Source organism: Hemicordylus capensis, chromosome 4 (assembly GCF_027244095.1).
Source record: "Hemicordylus capensis ecotype Gifberg chromosome 4, rHemCap1.1.pri, whole genome shotgun sequence".
Taxonomy (NCBI): Eukaryota; Metazoa; Chordata; class Lepidosauria; order Squamata; family Cordylidae; genus Hemicordylus; species Hemicordylus capensis.
Window position 1 is genome coordinate 297,818,462 of NC_069660.1, and position 18,579 is coordinate 297,837,040.

Genomic DNA, 18,579 nt, shown 5'->3' on the forward strand with positions numbered 1-18,579 from the left:
GGGGGGCATGGAGGTGGTAGGTAAGAGTGCCTCTGATAGGTTCCAGACATTACCCAGACTACCAGAAAAATAATAAATCCTGGAAAAATGTATTAATTTGCCAGAAAATGCAGAAAAACGATCCCACTGGAAAAGCATGGGGAACTATACCTTCTGACAAACTTTGACAGCTTTTTTCAGGTATTTTGGGGGCCAGAAAGTCAGGACTTTAACTGAATTATGAAGCAATGAACAAGCTATATTTTTACAGTTCACTGCATTTCAGTCCATGTTGGATGTCCATGAAACCTGAAAAAGCATAAGTGCTGTAGATATAAATACATGTAAAAACACACACATAAAGTCTTCTGGACATCAACTAGCAACAAGTGAAGGGAGAGTGCATAGTCATTTTGTGGTGCAGGAGGAATGCTTGCAAACTGCAAGCTCAGTTCGTGTGTGTGTGTGTTTATATAGATATAAATGAATAAATAAAATGGCTCCCTGTCCCCAAAGGGCTCACAATCTAAAAAAGAAACATAAGATAGACACCAGCAACAGCCACTGGAGGGATGCTGTGCTGGGGATGGATAAGGCCAATTGCTCTCCCCCTGCTACATAAAGAGAATCGCCACTTTATAAAGGTGCCTCCTTGCTCAATTAGCAGGGGACTGAGCATATGGAGCATATTCAGTATATAGAGGGAGAGAGCGAGGAGGGGGAGGATAAAGTTGAAGAACAACTTAACAGACCTATCGTGTAGATGTAGATGCAGATGTTGATAAGATGACTGACAACACAGATAATTAGAGGAAACCAATTTTCGTCAGAACATTTTGGCTTATGCCTTTATCATCAACAGATGGATTTTTTCAAAGGCAGTGCGAACACATACAACTCACAAGGTGACAGTTAAGAATGTTGTGTTAGCAGAGTTCTGGGGCAGGTGACAAGAAGGAACAGATGTTGCAGATGGAGGTAAGGTGCTTTTATGTATTGTCCATGAGGGGTGAGAGTCTTGGTTCTATAGATTCAAAAAATTCCTTGGTTGTCCAGCTTCTCGTGATGTTGCTCAATCGGAAATATTTCCATATCTGTGGGACTATGGTTGAAATGACTATATAATAAATGGGAAATATTTCTGGCAGAGAAACCACCAAATCCAAGTATATAACAAGAGACAATTCCGGGATCTATAGACCGAACATTCTAACCTCCCCCTTGGCATCAGTCTAGATAGAAGATAATACTTTATTATGCATTTTGCATGTAAATGTTGAATGGCAGAACTGGAAAATTCAGCAAATTTTGAAAACCTGTTCCCAACAGGCAGTTTTTGTACTCTTTGGGTCCATGCTGTGATTCACACCAGAGGCTGGTGTAAGCAGAGATAATGCCACACACAATATTTTCCAACACAGAGAAAAGTCAGAATGTGAAAACCCTACTTTTGATTTATGTTCTGCTGCATGGAGCAGGGTGGGGATCTTCCAAAATACTGCCATTCTAACTGCAAAATGCCTCATTTAAATGTTGCTGGTGTACGTGTGATTTAGCGACTACATCACTAAAAACCGGATATGAGAAAGCTGGACAGCAAGGGTATTAATCTCATCGAATTTCCTGCTTAGTCATATTTTGACTATGCTGTTGGGATAATGCAGTGTCAGCTGGAGATTATTTTTCTCTCTTTTATTTTATTGCTGATAACACCAATGCTACATTAACAGCATTAATATAAAGGTCATGACTTCTACATTTCATGTGCTCGTGATCTGAGAAGCTGTAACAACAGTCAGACTACAGAACGATGGGTATCTACTCCAGCTTCCGCCCACCACCACGAGCATATATGAAATATGCAAAAAAGGAAATTCCTATTTTCTGAAGGATGAAATATATATTTTAGAAAACTATTGCATGATATATATTTTTAATGCAGTTCTAAAAACAGGCATTTATTTATGTTTATTTATTTAAAATATTTATATCCTGTCCCTCCAGTACAATGCTGCTCTGGGCAACTCACAGAGGTTTCATTAACATGTTATGTTCAACACTCGTATGGGTATACAGTCTACACAGATACAGACCTGTACAGCGGTACGATTATTCACACATTACATTAAACAGAAGTACAGCAGTGCACTTTCTATTCCTACCATGCATTTGAGGGACCTGTACCCAGGTTCACTTTTAAAAGTGAATCTTTTACTTTGCAGTCACTGGCTGACATACTGTGCAAATATGTGTCAGCCTCGAACAGAGCATTTGCACAACTGCACAAGAGCACTCTTGCACAAGAGTGCACAATTGGACAAACAAAATGGCCCGATAGATGGTCATTGGAAAGGATGGCCCTCTATTGCACACTGCATTTGTGCAATTGCACAGTTGGGTGCAGGAGCACTCTCTCGCAACTGCCTAAACACTCTGTTCCTAGGCTGACAGTGCTTTGTTCAGTATGATACCCAATCACACAAAAACATGTACCTGTGAACAGTCACCTATGTTGTCATATAACCTAATGTCTGAATAGACAACATAGGAAGCTGTCTTATGCCAAGTGAGACCATGGGTCCATCCGACTCAGTATTGTCTGCACTGGTCAGCAGTGGCTCTCCAAGGTTTCAGGCAGGAGTCTTTCCCAGCCCTACCTGGAGATGTCAGGGACTGAACCAGGGACATTCTGCATGCAAGGCAGATGCTGTACCACTGAGCTATGGCTACAGCGACTCCACATTCTGTGGGGAGAGCCCCTCACTCATTGATAGCAGGGGTGCAGACCGCCCTGTCCCCCAGCTATCTGAGGAGTTTTCCCCCTCCACATTCTTTTCTGTTCTCCTAAACATATTTGTCTCCCTGCTAAAGTGTCTTTCCCCTCCCCAGAGATTAAATGAGTTGCTCCTCATTCATTCCCTCTGCTTACACCCCTGATTGATAGTATATCTCTCTCATGCAAAAAGGCCGAAGTGACCATTCTGCTGAATAATATTGATGGTGAATCCTGAATCAGCAGCAGGAGTTGGCAGAGGAGTTCTGTGGGTATTCTGTGGGACAAGGCAGCTGTTGAGAATAGCTGCACTCTAAACTAAACTCTGAAGCCCAAGATCTCTGCAGTATCAGCAGTTTAGCAATGGTTCTGGCTCAGGGCTGGTGGTCGGGAGAACAGCTGAAACAACTTTTCAGTATTTGCTGAATTTCCCCCATTTTCTGCCATTCAGCTTGTGAATGCAAAATGAGCGATTGTCAAATCTTCTGGCAACTGTGCAGAAGTTGCACAAAATGCAACTTCAAATTATGAATAATTGGAAATTGCATTCTGAATATGAAATGTTTGTCTCAAAACTGGATTTTGGCAGACTTCAAGTCTGACAAAAATGTCAACTGCCACATACTTCCATGTCATCTGTCAAATGCTAAATACCATTGTATGCCATCTATCTAATGCTATTAGATAAAATAACATTACATGCCAACCATCAGATGTAGCAATATCCAATAGACCAACTGGTTCTGAAACATCAGCATCAAATCATTGGCTGTCAAATACAGGAATCAAATATTCAGAGAACATTCTTCAAATGTTTTGAGTATTCACTGAATATTGGGAGAATATTTTGACAAAATCTAGCAATGGAGAATGTTGACAAAATAGGGACAAACAATTTCAGCCCTAGTTTAGAGGCAGGCAAGCAAGTAGGGAAGGACAGCAGGAGTGTAACTATAATTGAGCGGATGGGTTCAAAGAACCTGGGCCCCCAGCCCCTGAGGGCCCCACAGCTACACCTCTCCCTATTTTCTTCATTATCTCCCTCATTCCAAGGGGCCGTTGCAGAAAGGGATAAACACAGTCCCCCTCTCCCCTGATGGACAGTCTGAGAGCAAGGTCAGTCTCTGCCTGATAAATGATTACTCTGTAAGGAGCAGGCCAGAATCAGCTGTTGTATAGAGCCTGGTGAACCCCTATTGGCTCTTTGTGTCACCTGATCTTTACTGAGCTGGTAGCTGCAATGCCACTGTTTGGCCTATCACCTGCCACCTGTTTGGCCTGCAGTGATGGTGTTGCGGTATAGAGAGCAGACAGAGGGAAAGGTGGCAATTTCAATCACTACCATTGGAGCCATTTTGGAAGGGCAGTATATAAACGGATTGAATGAATGAATGGAATGAATGATATCACTGAGGCTGCTTCTTGGGCAGCCACTTTCTTTAGAGAACATTAGATCTTCAGTAAAGTTAATCCCTCCCCCCTCCTGATGAATACATTGAGCCAACGCCAATGTCAATGATATTCTGCCCACAATTCTCTCATTACTGGGATTGGGTTGATACCAGCCCTGATAACGAGCACCATGCCCAGCCCTAGTACACAGCTCCTTCCTCTCACAAGCTGCCACAGTGTCACACAGAATAAGATGTCTAGTCCCTGGTCCAAGACCCCTGACATTTTCCACCAGGGCTGCATAAATTCGGCCCTCCAGCTCTGGTTAGACTTCAGCTCCCATCATCTCTGACTATTGGCCACTGTGGCTGGGGATGATGGGAGCTGAAGTCCAACAGCAGCTGGAGGGCTGAAGCTGTCATGCAGCCCTGCCTTGTGCTTTGTCTGCAGCAAACCTATGTGGACTTCTGCTGCTTTCATGCTTGCCAAGGAGAAAAGACACTCCCAGGCATTTATCACAGCATCACCTAGTGCAGTGCATTAAAAAGATGACTGGCTCTGTTATGCCAAGGAAGCAAGAGTAGAGATGATCATTACCATAAATGTGTGTTATAAATACAGATTAAAGGCAAAGATATTGTGCTGTGTTTATCTTGCAATAAAGAAGACTCTTCCCTTTACTTTGTTCTTCCTATAAAAGTCAATTAAAAATGCCCTCCTACTGAGAGATAATTTTCTTTGTTCATTTCCTCTCCTCTCTCATCATAAACCTTTTCTTGCACAATCAAACTATCTTCGGGCTCTTCGGCTCTGAATTCACAACTTGAATTTTCATTACACATCTTAGTGAAGCAATCAGCAGAGCTGGAAGGAAAGACATTTAATAAGAAGCGGAGAATCTTTGGAGAAGATGGGCTGTTGAGAACGCCTGACAATCACACCATCCGTGTTTGGGGAGACACTTTAGGCTCCACTTCTACAGAAGACCCATTTGGGGAGGAAAATAAAACCCTACAATTATAAACAGTGGCCAGCTGTCATTGGGAATTCAGTAAAGAGATGTAGAGCATCTCCTCACTACAGACATATGTCACTTTTAAAAGTGAAACTGTCAAGGCTCCCCTAGTGCAGATCATGGGAATTGTAATTTGTTGATGATCCTAAGAATTCTGTCTTAGAAATTACTAGATTTTCTCACAGAACTACATTTCCCAGAGTTCCCTGTGTAGACGAATTTAAACCAGACTGAATCTGAATTCAACAGGGTCAGATTCAGATGATACTTCACCCAACTGGCCTGTTCCACGTGACTAAGCACACCTTCAGCACAGGTCCAATTGCATGAGGTGGTTCACACAAATGGCACATGCTCCAAATACTACAGCACTACTAAAATATTGCTCTCCCGCTGTGCAATTAAGTGGGTGGGCTGATCAGACAAAGTATCATCTGAACCATCCCCAAAACTTAGTCCTTTTCGGCACTTAACTTCTATTGATTTCAAGTCCCACTGAGCTGAATGGAACTTACTTCCAAGTAAGCATTATTGCCTTTAAATGTGTCACTTTCTCTTGATTTTGCACATAGCCTTTACATTGCACTGATGAATTAGTGATATAACAGTGGCTTTCATTATGATGAAGAGATTGATTCCATTTAGTGTAATTGAAACCAATGTCTGCCAGGATGTGTTGCCAAACTGATAATTCAAAGAATTAGACCTTTGTAAACTTCCAAGAGGGATTTAAATCATTTGGTGATGTCCCTTTGATAAGAAGCTTGCTTAAGGATACAATACTATTGGTGGCTGCTTATAAGAGGCCCATCTAACTTATTACCTTAATGCTTATTTATGAATTCACTTGAATTCATCAAACAAGTTAGGAAACCACATAAGAATCCCATATAGAGTCCTATGGAGGAGGGTGGGTATTGCAGTAGCAAACATGAATAGACCCTTTTGCTAAGCAGAGCCTGCCCTGGTTTACATTTGGAAGGGCGACTACATTGTTGTGCACCATCCAGAGCTTCTGGATAGGGTGGTATAAAAATGAACTAACTAACTACATACATACATACATACGAGCACTGTCTGCTGTAAGATGTCCCTTAGGGGAGTGGGCCATAGCTCAGTGATAGAGCATCTGCTTTGCATACCAAAGATCCCCGATTCAATCCCTGGCATCTCCAGGTAGGGCTGGGACAGATTGCTCCCTGAAACCTTGGAGAGTCACTGCTGACCAGTGCAGACAATACTGAGCTGGATGGACCAATGGTCTGACTCAGTAGAAGGCAGCTTCCTGTTTTCCTATGCCACCTTAAAAACTAGCAAATTTGTTGCATGAGATTTCATAGCAAAGACCCCCCCTTTATCAGAAGAAAAATAAGTATGCCAAAGAAAGTAGCTAAAAGTCATCCTAAGCAGAAGTAGGAAAGGCCTGTCCTTTAAACTCTTTGGATTGATTTACAGCAGGGATTCTCAACGTTGGGTCGCCAGATGTTATTGGACTTCAACTCCCACAATTCCCAACCAAAGGCCACTGGGTCTGGGGATTATGGGAGTTGAAGTTCAATAACATCTGGGGACCCGATGCTGAGAATCCCTGATTTACAGGACTGGCAACTGCAGCTGGACTTTAGGGTTTAAGGTGTAGATTGTTCCAGGCTCATGCCTAAAAATCTGATTAGCTTTGTTCTCATTTCCCATTCTTGTAGCAGCCAAAATTCCCACCCACCAGCTCAACTCACATACTTCCTGTTTCACCATTTCTATGTAACATGATCAGCTGCCTTCAGTCAGGCACACTAGCTAGGGCTGCCTAGTCAACATTTCAAAAATGAAAGGGATCCCTTGGTGTTTGCAATAAAAACAACACAGTATGTTCTAGGAACCTAGAAAGCCGCTACCACTACTGCATACTTACTGCTTTTCAACAAAAGTTCTCAAAGTGGTTTACATAGAATGGTATATAATGATTGATTGATTAAGTGCCATCAAGTCAGTGTTGACTAGAGGTCTATAAAATGATAAGATGATAGAGGTCTATAAAATCATGCATGGCGTGGAGAAAGTGGAGAGAGAGAGATTCTTTTCCCTCTCACACAACACTAGAACCAGGGGTCACTCCATGAAATTGATTGCCAGGAGGTCTAGGACCAACAAATGGAAGTACTTTTTCACACAACGCGTGATCTACTTGTGGAACTCTCTGCCACAGGATGTGGTGACAGCCAACAACCTGGATGGCTTTAAGAGGGGTTTGGATGACTTCATGGAGGAGAGGTCTATCAATGGCTACTAGTCAGAGGGCTGTGGGCCACCTCCAGCCTCAAGGGTGTGCCTCTGAGTACCAGTTGCAGGGGAGTAATGGCAGGAGAGAGGGTACGCCCTCAACTCCTGCCTGTGGCTTCCAGCGGCATCTGGTGGGCCACTGTGCGAAACAGGATGCTGGACTAGATGGGCCTTGAGCCTGATCCAGCAGGGCTGTTCTTATGTTCTTATGACTCTTAGCGATCACATAGATAGATTCTCTCCAGGAGATAGATTCTCTCTAGGATGGAGTATAATAAATAAATGAATGAATAAATAAATAAATAATCAAATAATCAAATAAACAATAAACCTTGGAGAGCTGCCTTAAACCAAGTCAGGCCATTGGTCCATCTGGGTCAGTATTGTCTACAATGACAGGCAGCAGCTTTTCTAGATTTCAGGCAGGAATTGTTCCTAAAGATGTCCCTAAACATTTTTAGGAATTGTTCCTAAAGATGCCAGGAATTGAACCTGGGACCTTCTCTTCTGAAAGCAGATACTCTACCACCAACCTATAGCCCTGTTGGGTATTCCAGGCATCTTTTCTATGAGGGACGTGAGATACACTATGATCTATGATTGTATAGGCAAATTGGTGTGTCTCTTGGTTGGTGAATGGATGGATGGATAATCCTGCCCCATTGGTTGCTTCTGGGTTGCTTGCAGGTTGCTTCCTACCATACAGTTGATGTTCTGGAATAAGGCCAATGCTTTAAAATAGAGAACACCTGGAAATCCTGCTCCGGTTCAATCCTTACACCATTATCTGTAAAATGGGAGCAATATTGATTGACTTCGCAATCATTACTTGCAAAGATTAACAAGAGGAAGACAATAAGCATCCTACACACTTAAAGTATCCTACAAATTATTAAGGATAACAAGCTTATGATTTGTAACCGTTTCAATTAATAATTGAGATCCGAAACAAACAAACAAACAAACAAACCATTCAACATCCTGGGTTCTCATATCAGGCAGGCCTTTTTATGTCATCCTGAACTACCATGCTTTAAACACAGACATGTCACATGGAGCCGTGGGATTGCCATGTAGCCTGAAAGCAGCAACTTGAATCAGAAAATTAAAGGCAGTAATTGCAGGTAGGAGAGGATAATTATCTCTACATTGGGAATATTTTGACACCGCCTACAATTGCTGCTTCTCCTGCAGACTATAACTATTGTTAGAAAGTGAGTTTTGCAGTGAGTGGCTAGAAATATAATTACAAATGGATACAAGGATAATAACTACTACTGTCTTTCAGACAGAAGGCTCAACTCTGGACTTCTGAAATCAATAAGATACTTTACGAGGTACAGTCACTGTGTGTGTATTTGTATATGTGCATGAGAGCAGATTTTTCTGTATAGCAACAATAACCCTGATGAGTTAACTGTATTATTAGCAGTTCCATCTTTCACTTAGCAATTACTTCTGGACTCGTTTGATGCAAATCGTCCAGCCTTCTAAGGCTCATGGTTCATTTTCCACCCAAAAGATTGAGGGAGTCACAAGCTGCAGGACCATACAAGTCCCAGGCGTGAGACTTGCAGAGGGGCTGGTATTGTAGAGGATGGGGCCCACGAGGGGATGGGGCTGCAGTTTAGTAGTAGAGCATCTGCTTTGCATGGAGAAGGCCCCTGTTTCAATCCCTGGCATGTCCAGGTAGGGCTGGGAAAGACTCCTGGCTGTAATCCTGGAGAGCCACTGCCAGACAATACGGAGCTAGATGGACTGACTCAGTATAAGGCAGCTTCCTATGTTCCTAAGGCTAAACGGAGAGTGTCTTCACTGAGTTGTTGCCCTATCATTGAGCCTCTTCCTGTACCACAACCCCCACCCTCACCAGAGGTATTGAACTGTTCAATACCACCAGATTGGAAGTATTAATAGGCTTGACTCCTCCTCTGAGTAGGCCAGATGGATCAGAAGCTAAATGGGCACTGCATTATCAGACTGGAGCTTCAGGCCAGATCTGGCATTATCATGGTTCTTGAGGTCCTACAGAAGGTTTGCAGCTGGGATTAGGGTTCCAGCAAGGGGCATATGGTTCCTGCTACTGGAAACCCCTTCGGAGGGATGTCGTCTAAGAAAAAGCCTCTGAGTGTCTGAAAGGAAGACACTGAGTCCTCAGGGTTGCATTCTCTGTTGGCGTCTGCCAGAGGACACTCCTTTTTGGAGGAAGGCTCATCGGGGTCAAGTGCTGGCAGGCAGGGATGGGTGAACCAGCCCTTGAGTCAAACGGGGCCAGTTCAGTTCAGTTTGACTTTGAACCGAACCACGTGGGCCAGCTTGGGGGTTCTAGAAGTAATAAATAAATAATTTTTTAAATAAAAAACTTACGGCCGGGTCTGGTGGCCTCGGAGGGGGGGTACAATGTTTCTCCTCCCTCCGCTGGCCTCCCCCTGGTCTTGTTCAGGCTGGTTGAGACCCTTTTTGGGGACTTGTCAGCCATCTCCTTGCTCGCAGTGGCCATTTGGGAAGCCGCAGCACACATGCACTGGCTATTTGCGTGCCCAGGTGACTGAGTGACTGGGCATGCAAAAAGCCAGTGTGCATGCAAGGCAGCCTTCAAAATGGCCACCACAAGCTGGGAGAGGGCTGACAAGGCCCGAAAACAGGCCGAATCGTCCCAAAGAAGACCAGAGGGAGGCCGGTAGAGGGAGGGAAAACCTTCAGAGACAACCCTTCCCACAGCCATGGCAGCACCCCCTGGAGAATGCCAGACCTGGCTGTAAGAATTTTTTTTTTAAAATCCCTTCTAGAACCACCCCCGTCCTTCAAGCCAGGCCAGAATGGGGGCCCAGCTTGAGATGCATGGAACCAAACTGGGTCCAGGTCAGTTCAAGTCTGGTTCGATTAGAACCAAACCAGGCTTCCCAGTTCTGTGCACACCCCTACTGGCAGGCCCTGACACTCTTTTAAATCCGCCAGCTCCTTTCTTTATTGGAACACAGCCAGATGAAGACAATAATCTATGAAACAGGATAACCAAACGGACAGATGCCCCTTCCTAGCAGTATTTTGGTGAATCTAGCAGCATCTTTTCCATCCACTCTGTTCAGAATAAATGCAAAACAACCAGCAGGGGCATATCTGTTATTGGGAGGACATGTTGAAATAACATAAGGCCCCCAGCCCCAGCTCCTGGAAGCCTGTCACCTCCGTGGCTGCATCACTAACTCCACATCCATTGCATGTCGGCCTGATATGCAAAGGTTTCCTGGCTGCGGTTGTATAATGTCATCAAGGTCTGGCGACAGGTGCTGGGATGTGATGTTGTTATATCACACCACAGCTGGGAAAGTTTTGGAAGCAAGCCAGGCCCATGAACAATGGATGTGGAGTTAGTGTTGCAACTGCGGAGATGGCAGATAATCTGGGGTGGGTGGGTAGGGGGAGGCAAGCAGGTGAAGGGGAGGCAACTGGTAAGTGGGGAGGGGGCTGTTGCTGCAGAAGCAGTAGCAGTGGCGACCCAATAAAAATTTGAACACAGGCTGCTGCCAATGTCGCTATGCCACTGACAACCAGAATTGAGATACTGGCAGCTTAATACCTTTAAAACTGTACAATGGACAACCATCAGAAATCATGGTAGTCTACTGTGCAACTGCGCTTGCGCAAACCTTGCATTTTGCACAAGAGTGCTCTTGTACATCTTGTACATTTAATTTTTTAATCTGATTTGAACTGATTTTTTTAAACAAGTCTTTTAAATATTGTATTGTATTGTATTTTGTATTCCCCCCCCTTTTTTTTAGTCTGTTATGATTTAATGTATTGTGTGTTTTTATCTCATGTTTTAATGTGTGTTGCCAGCCACCCAGAGAACAATTTGTTATGGGGTGGCTAACAAATAAAGTTTATTATTAATTATTTCTTGTTTGCACAGTCAGACAGGTGTTATTGACTGGTTTGTTTTATCCAGACATCGAGTCCTTCCCAAGGACCTGGGATGGCTGAATTTTATCATCAATACTGTTGGTTATTATAGATATCGTCGCAAAATATAGGCTGTTCCCAGTAAAGTTGCTTTTTGTAATTGGCTGATGGTGATTTCTGTGGCCCCTATGATGCTGAGGTGCTCTTCAAGTTGTTTTGGAATTGCACCTAGGGTGCCAATTACCACTGGGATTATTTGGATCTTTTTCTGCCACAGCCTTTCAATTTCAATTTGTAGATCTTGTATTTTGTGATTTTTTCTATTTCTTTTTCTTCTATTCCGCTTTCCCCTGGTATTGCTATGTCGATTATTTTAACTTGTTTTTCTTTCTTCTCGACTACAGTTATATCTGGTGTATTGTGTGGCAGATGTTTGTCTATTTGTAGTCGGAAGTCCCATAATATTTTTGCATCTTCATTTTCGACAACTTTTTCAATTTTATGGTCTCACCAATTTTTGGCTACAGGTAGCTTGTATTTTTTTGCAGATGTTCCAGTGTATCATCCCTGCTACCTTGTCATGCCTTGGTTTGTAGTCAGTCTGTGCGATCTTTTTACAACAGCTGATTAGGTAGTCCACTGTTTCATCTGCTTCTTTACAAAGGCGGCACTTGCTGTTTGTTGTTGACTTTTTGACTTTTGCTCTTATTGCATTTGTTCTTAGTGCCTGTTCTTGTGCAGCCAGTATTAAACCCTCTGTTTCTTTCTTCAAGTTGCCATTCTAAGCCATTGCCAGGTCTTGGTGATGTCTGATTTTCCACTTATATTGTGCAAATATTGACCATGCAAGGGCTTATTTCTCCATTTTTCTGCTCGGTTCTTGACTTGTTCTTTCTTGTAGGCCTGCTTTGTTTCATTGGTAATGAATAGTTTCACGTTCTTGACCATTTTAAGTGCATCTTCTTTACTGCCCTTTATATATTCTTCAAGGCCTCTTTTCTCCTCCTCTACTGTTTGATGGACTTGCAGCATTTCTCTTCCACCTGAACTGCGAGGGAGGTATAGCCTATCTACATCACTGCGGGGGTGCAGAGCATGATTGATGATCATTATTTTCCTGGTCTTACAATCTAGTGTCTCTAGCTCTGCCTGGGTCCAGTCTATTATTCCTGCAGTGTATCTGATAACAGGTATAGCCCAGGTTTTTATGGCTTGTATGGTGTTCCCGCCATTGAGTTAGGACTTTAGGATTTTTCTAACTCTCCTGATGTATTCACTTCCAATTTTTCTTTTAACTTCAGTGTGTGCGATGTTATCAGCCTGGAGAATGCCCAAGTATCTGTAATGTTCTTTCTCTTCCAGGTTCTTGATGTTGCTTCCATTGGGCAGTTCCATTCCTTCTGTTTTTGTTATTTTTTCCTCTGTTCATTATTAATGCAGCACACTTGTCTAGTCCAAACTCCATTCTTATATCGCTACTGAATATATGGACAGTGTTTAGCAGTGATTCGATTTCTGACTGGGACTTTCCATACAACTTCAGATCATCCATGTAGAGCAGATGTTTTATTTTACTTGATGTTTTAGATGTTTGGTGTTATTATTACCTATAATAATTTTATATTATTATAAATTTCTTATTATTCTTATTATTCTTATTATTAATATTATTTTGGTATTATTATTATTATCTTCTTCTTTATATGTATTTATCTAAGACATACCCATGGCTAATCCTATGCATGGCAGCTCTCATGAGAGTTCGGAGAGTTGCCAGATAGCCATGGGATAGGCTAGAGAAAGAATATGGCGGGCGGTGCAAAATAAGAAGATGGGGCGGGCAGAGAGGATGAAGAAGAAGGTGGCTGCGGGCGGGGAGAGAAGAAGATGGTGGGGGGAAAGAATGCAGTGGGGCTGACAAGCAAAGAAGTGGCGGCAAGGGGGTAGGGGGAGAAAGTGGCAGTGGCAAACTAGGGGTGCAGATGCTCTGCGCCAGAGCAGTTAGTTATTATTATTATTACAACTGTGTGCACATTCCATCACAAAGCAGATGGAGCATCACGTAGTATGGCAGCCCTTGTGTGCGTCTTACTAAGCCATTGGCAGAGGATCCAGACCACATGTTAGAGGAGAGCCAGTGTGGTATAGTGGTTAAAGTGTTGGACTAGGACCAGGGAGACCTGAGTTCAAATCCCCATTCAGCCATGAAACTCACTGGGTGACTCTGGGCCAGTCACATCTGAGGATTAGCATAACCATGTATGCTCCTTGCAGGGGAAGAGTGGGATATAAATATAAAAATTGAAATAGAACTAAATCACCCTAAATGTCTGGAAGGAGATACCCCTGAGGAGGCAACCCCCTCCCTTGTGCAGCAGCCAGGAGGATGAGGTGTCAGGGTGACCTTCTTGGCTGAGACAGTGGCTTCATTAGTGCAGGGCATCTCAGGGTTGCCTAAGGCAAGGGTTCCCAGGCATTGTTGGATCACAATTCTCATCATCCCAGCCACAGTGGCTGAAGGCCAGGAATGATGGGCACTGTAGACCAACAAATCTGGGCACCCAAGTTGGAGAACCCCTGACCTGAGACCCCTGATGCTGATAAACATAACCATGTACTCTGGCCTCCTTGGAGGAAAAGCAAGATATAAATGTGGTTTTTTAAAAAGTGCTCTAGAACAGTGCTAGAGACCAGAAGGGGGAGATTTTCTGTTCCACTTCATACTGCAGAAGAAACTCTTGATTTATTATAATGGCGTGATGCTGTTTGTTCTTATCAGCATATCTCCATTGTTGAGCCGGGCCTTTAGAAAAGATGTTTTCATTGAAACACTTGTTAAATAGATTTAGATGATATTAGAGTCATTATGTTGAGAATGACAGAGGGCACAGCCCATACATCTTAACTTTATCTTCAGCTACATAGTAGGAGCAGCACCTTCCACTTGGTGCACATTTGCAAGAGCGGCTGAGCTTTTCATGCTGCAATGGCCTGAAGAAGAACTGCCTGGCCAGGATCTGACTTTAACCACTAAGGAAATGACTCAGGCAGGTGACTTTTTTTAAAAGCACAAACTGCTCTTGTGATCCAGGTGAGCATCCTATTTGGTACTGTTTTAGTGACGATGCCATATGTATTTATTTATCTATTTATTTATTTATATACCGTCCCATATAAAATCTCTGGGTGGTTTCAATTAAAACACAAAAATTAAAATTAGAACTATAAATCATATAAAACAAATTAAAATAACCATCAATAAAACTTTAAAACATTATAAAATAAAAGCCTGATAACATGGGTGTGGTTTCAAAAGTCATTTTAAAAAACAGCCAGAGATGGGGAGGTTCTGATTTCATTTGGGAGCACGTTCCAGAACCCCGGGGCAACCCTAGAGATGGCACAATTTTGAGTCACCACCAAACAAGCCAGTGGAAACCACAATTGGACCTCTCCCAATCACCTTAGTAGGTGGCGGAGTTCATGAAAAAGAAGGCACTCTCTCATAGGGGTGTGCAGGACTGGTTCACCATGAACTGGTTCACCATCAACCGGCACCAGTTTGGAGGTTCAATCACAGACCAAACCATGGGTGATTCTGTCTGTCATCAAACCAAACTGGGCCTGGTTTGGGTGAACCAGTTCAGGATGAATTGGGGTGGCCAGGTGGGGGCGGTGAGAAGGGAAAGACGCTGCATACCCTAGCTAGCTGACACGGCTGCTGGAACCACCACTCACCACTGCACACCCTCCTGGTGTGGTAAGTATGCCCCTTTACAAGTGCATCCCCTGAACCGGTTTGGCCTAGTTCTGTGGACAAACTGGATTGGACCCGATTTGGGTGGACATGGAACCAGACCCAGCCGGGTCAGTTCAAATCCAGTTCAGATTCAAACCAAACCAGCCAAACCAGGATATCTCTCAAATATCCTGGGTCCAAGCCTGATAAGGGTTGAACTTGTGACAGCTCATGCCCATTGCAGAGGAAGAGGACCAATTGAGACAGTCCACCCAGGAGATTTATGGATGGATTCCTGATGTTTCTGGGGGAGTTCCTATTCAAGGGCAGCTCTGGGGGCAATAGATTCCTCACCTGTCCCCATTTCCTTTTTAGAAATCTAACATGTAGGACACAACTTGCCCATCCATAAATGCACTTAGAGCTAACATGGTATATAATGTTTGGAGTTCTGGAGTAGGACTGGAGGAAACCTAAGTTCAAATCCCCATTCAACCATGAAGCTCACTGAGTGACTTTGGACCAGCCACCTCTCTCTACCAACCCTAGCTCACAGGGTTGTTGTGGGGATAAACATAATCATGTACACTGCTCTGGGATAGAAGTGGAATGAATGAAAGATAAATAAATGATAAATATGTTCTGTGCTCCCCCGCAGCCTTTTTTCTGTTCTGCACTCTTCCCACTGACAATAGTGGTGCTGCTACTATTCTCACTGATATATCTAGCAGTCATGCCAATACTCTAGTCCCACCCTGGTGAGATAAAACAGGCTATTAATGTGATCACTTCTAGGTGTATTTGCTCTAACTGTAGAGTGAAATTGGCACTTTGGTATATTGCGTTGCTGAGAGCAATGAAACCCTCTGGAGGAACTAGGCATCTTCAAGCCAATGTAGGCTAGAGCCCATACTCAGACCTACTCTGTGTCAGTGAAGAATCTTCCACCACCATTACATGCATGGTTTGACCAATTTGTAAAACATTTTGCAGTTAAAATTGCTGACTTGGATTCCTTGGTGGCAACAGAGTCCAAGATTAAAAGCTGACATATGGTGCAATGTTATGCGCAGATTGTAATGTAATGTTTGCACAGCTGCACAAGAATGTTATTGCACTAAATGCAAGACTTACACAATTGCCTTTGAGTAATTCTTGTATTTAGCACAACAGCACTCTTGCACAACTGCACGGACTCTACATTGCGATGTATAGGTAACTTTGCTCAGTATGTCAACCAACATACACATTGTTCCATCCAATCAGGTTATTGTGGGTTCTATTCTGTTTGTATTGCCTGAGAATGTAGGCAGATTACTTGGAGCTCTGAGGTTATCACCTGCTCAATGGATCCTTGCCATTCCTGGCTAGTTAATTCCACCAGTGGGATGCTAGACATCTGGGTACCAGAGGTAGTAAATGCCTCCCTTAGGAAAGGGATATTCCCACTCCATTGAAAGAAGCAGTGTTTCTTCTGCTTCTTCAAACACCTCTGGAATAGGTTGATCTGAATAACTATTGCAGTCCCTAAACTACCATTCTTGGGCAAGAGCCTGGTTTCTCAGATGCCATATCGTGGGAGACAGAGGGGAGGGAAGTCTTTTTCACTGTTGCTATTGTTAAACAAAGAGGAGTTAGAAACCTTTGCCAAGCTACTACAAGTCATCCAGAAATCTACCAACAGAGTGCAAATTACCTTTTGCCCACTACTGACATAATGGAGTAAGGCTGGAAAATAATAGATAAATGGGAGATATTGTTTGACCTCAGCATTGGCACAAGTAGAAAAATAACCCTGGTATTCTGGGTCAAGCTGGAGTCTCCACCAAGGCAGGGGTCTGTGAGGAACACAGACAGATTCATGGGGAAAGGATTCAGGACTTTGGATAGCTCCAAGCAGGAAATAAAGAGAGCTGGGTATAACAAGCATGACATGGATTTTGCTCCAGTGGATGCTTGGAGTTGACTGCTGGTTTTTATAGCTGTGAAATAATAGTATTAATATATTTTTCATCTAATAATAGAAGAAAAACAGCTTGTCTGGATTGGAAGAAAGGTTTAATCTGTCCATTGTCCCCAGTGCCCTTTAAGCCTGGAATGCTTTTCCAGGACACCTCTCTCACCATCCCGCTCCCTCCCTCACCTCCTTACAAATCTTAGCTCAGAATCCACTTTGGGCCAACCACTCATCTGCATCTGAAACAAAGGGGCTATTCTCACGATTAACAAAAATCGAACTAGGAGAGCCTAGCCCGGTTTTTGTTAATCATCAGAACCACCGGGCTCGGCTGCGAGCCCGGTGGTTCTAGAGCGGGTAACCCGCTTGAGAACCCCTGGTAAAAAGCAGGTTTGCGGAGTGAGTGCTCTGCAAACCTGCTTTTCTAGATTGTGAGTAGCTGCGGTGCGGCTTCACGCCGCACCTACTCATGAGGATACACCTGGCCGGGAGGCTTAAAAGCAGCCTCTCAGCTTGGGGGTCTCCCCAGTATGCCCTGCACGCTTACGCAGGGCATACTGGGGCTTCCGGGGGCTGTGTGGCCCCCAAGCTCTCCAGCCCCCGCCGGCTCCGTCATGGAGCCAGCAATCATGTGGGCAGCCAATCCAGCCGCCCAGGGCTCTCTCTCCTCTCGTGAGTGGGGAGAGCGGGCTTAGCCCACTCTTCCCGCTCACCCCACCAAACCGGGTCTCACGGATCGTGAGACCCGGCTCAAAGTGTATCCATGTAACTCTTTACTCATCTTCATCCCTTGTTGCCCTTGCATTTCCTATTTACCCCCTCTCTCTTTCATTTGTTTACCTGTTGCTCCCTTCCAACTCTTTTCTGCCTGCCCTTCATCAAAAAGTATATTGTAAGCTGTTTGGGGCAGGGATTCCTCCTCTCTCTTTTTTACTTTAGTTCTGCTGTAAAGCACCATGTACACAGATGTACATCTATAAACAGCAATTGGAAGAATGGCTCATGGAGCCCATCCATTCTCCTCCAACAGTAGCCTGCTAAAGGAACTCACAAACAGGGCATGATGGAGAGAGCTGTCCCATGTTTGCCCCTGTATCTGATTAATACTGCCTCTGAACATGGGTTTATTATTTATAATCATTACATTTGGATGCCACCTTTGCTCCAGATGGCATGTATGAGCTCAAGAAGGCATCTGTGAAGTTTTCAGACAGTCACAGGAACATAGGAAGCTGCCTTATCCAGAGCCAGACCATTGGTCCATCTAGTTCAGTACTGTCTACACCAACTGGCAGTGGCTCTCCAAGGTTCCAGGAAGGAGTCTTCCTTAGCCCTAATGGAGATGCCAGGGCCTGAAATTGGGACCTTCTGCAGGCAAAGCAGATGCTCTACCACTGAGCTATGGCTTCATCAAAGCAGAACAATTCATCAAAGCAGAGCAGTTCCAGATTTGTGCTTAGCTGCAGCAAGGTTGCTGCATGATGTGGCTACAGACCATGCCCTGGGTCCCAATGTGGTGTGGATCTACCCTAAAATGCAGG